This window comes from Clupea harengus, chromosome 21 (genome assembly GCF_900700415.2).
Source record: "Clupea harengus chromosome 21, Ch_v2.0.2, whole genome shotgun sequence".
NCBI lineage: Eukaryota > Metazoa > Chordata > Actinopteri > Clupeiformes > Clupeidae > Clupea > Clupea harengus.
In genome coordinates, this window is record NC_045172.1 from 21,750,115 (window position 1) to 21,751,838 (window position 1,724).

Sequence of the window (1,724 nt, forward strand, 5' to 3'; positions counted from 1 at the left end):
TAATGATTCTGAAAGACTCTTGATTTCAACTGGTGATATGAATCGTTTTTTGCTTGTATTTTAGTTTGTTTTATTTACTTGTTTTTTGTTTAGCTTTTGTTTATTAAAAATAAAATCTCTCAACATGAAAAAAATGTTCAGAAAACTCTCTTCAGTCCAACCATAGCCTTGCAGCTGTAGCCAGTCCCATATATTTCCTCTCTTTCTTCTCTTTTTTCAGGGCTCCAGTGTTTTCCTTCCCAAACTGCAGCCATATGCTGAAAGACAGACATCACATGAAACACCCAAGTCAGAAACCCAACTCCCATCAGGCCTCTCCCATCAGCTGAAGCAACTGGAAGTGCCTGGGGCGTGACAGGCTTAGGCAAACTTTTCTCCCGCACCTTATTCAGCATATAATCAACATATAATCAATAGCCAGAAAACACATCCACAAAGAGCAATAATACTCCCACGATCTTTGACCTTTTGACCCCTGTGTCTATACTTTCATTACTGTGTCTTGCGTCTTTAACCGCACCAGTGTGGCTTCCCAGCCTCCGATGCATTTGTGTGAAAGCATTGCTCCATGCCAGCAATTACGATGATAAAGAGCCCTCAAGAAAAGGAAGAAGCCTGATGCAGCATACAGATGAAGCTGTGACGCAAGTGACGCCATTTGGCGAACTCTTCACCGCGACATGAGGTTCTTGGGAGGGGTGGAATGAGGAGGAGGAGGAGGAGGAGGAGGAGAGGGGGTATAAACACCACCTGGAAAGGATGAGGCATTAACCCACATCTGAACTCAACCACAGCACTCTGACTCATCCGCTCACAGCACTGTAGTTTGGCAGCCTCAGATTGACAAAAAAAAAAATGAATTTTCACTTCTGAAACATTCATGCAGAATGATCAAGGCTTGCGGGATGATCAACTGTCTTCGTACATTCTGGTTCAAGCAGATTCTGTGACCTCTCTAAGCTCCTCGTCCATCCAATATTGTGCAAAAAATCTTTCAAACTGTAGGCTTAATTGATGCCTTCTTTTTTTCCGTGACGAAAAATTAGGTCACGATGTTTCGGTGGAAAAGACTAAGAGATTAAGGATGATGAGATGAGAGAGGGCAATTTGACATCTTTATCAATCTGATTATTTATGGGTAAGCCTCATCCGACCAGACACACTCTCCACCAGATCACGGCCACAGAAGTCAATAATTACAGCATGCACATGCAGCTGGGCTCTCGCTCATTGCGCGAGGGAGAGAGAGAGAGAGAGAGAGAGAGAGAGAGAGAGAGAGAGAGAGAAGGAGAGGAAGAGAGAGAGAGAGAGAAGGAGAGGAAGAGGGAGAGAGAAGGAGATAAAGAGAGAGAGAGAGAAAGAGGGAGAGAGAGAAGGAGAGAGAAAGAGGAGAGAGAGAGAGAGAAGGAGAGGAAGAGGGAGAGAGAAGGAGATAAAGAGAGAGAGAGAGAAAGAGGGAGAGAGAGAAGGAGAGGAAGAGAGAGAGAGAAGGAGAGAAAGAGAGAGAGATGGAGAGAAAGAGGAAGAGAGAGAGAAGGAGAGGAAGAGGGAGAGAGAAGGAGAGAAAAAGAGAGAGAGAGAGAGGCCAAAAGAGAGATAGAGAGCGAGGTTGAGAAAGAGAGTTCACTACGGTCAGACTGTCAAATGCCACATGACAAAGAACAATAATGAACTCACATGCACAGTTCACTTTTCTACAGCAACTACGAAGTCCTTTCACAGAG

At 44.4% G+C, this 1,724-nt stretch overlaps 1 long non-coding RNA gene across 1 annotated transcript in view; it reads right to left on the reverse strand.

The window, feature by feature from the left end:
- Nucleotides 1–209: 209 nt before the first annotated feature.
- Nucleotides 210–1,724, reverse strand: part of LOC116218207 — a 3,921-nt gene continuing 2,406 nt past the window's right edge. The window contains exons 3-4 of the long non-coding RNA XR_004162734.2: nucleotides 1,678–1,724; nucleotides 210–257 (exon numbers count right to left, since the gene is read on the reverse strand). The exon at nucleotides 1,678–1,724 is cut by the window's right edge and continues 156 nt beyond it. This is a non-coding gene — a long non-coding RNA (uncharacterized LOC116218207). The remainder of the gene's footprint in view (nucleotides 258–1,677) is intronic.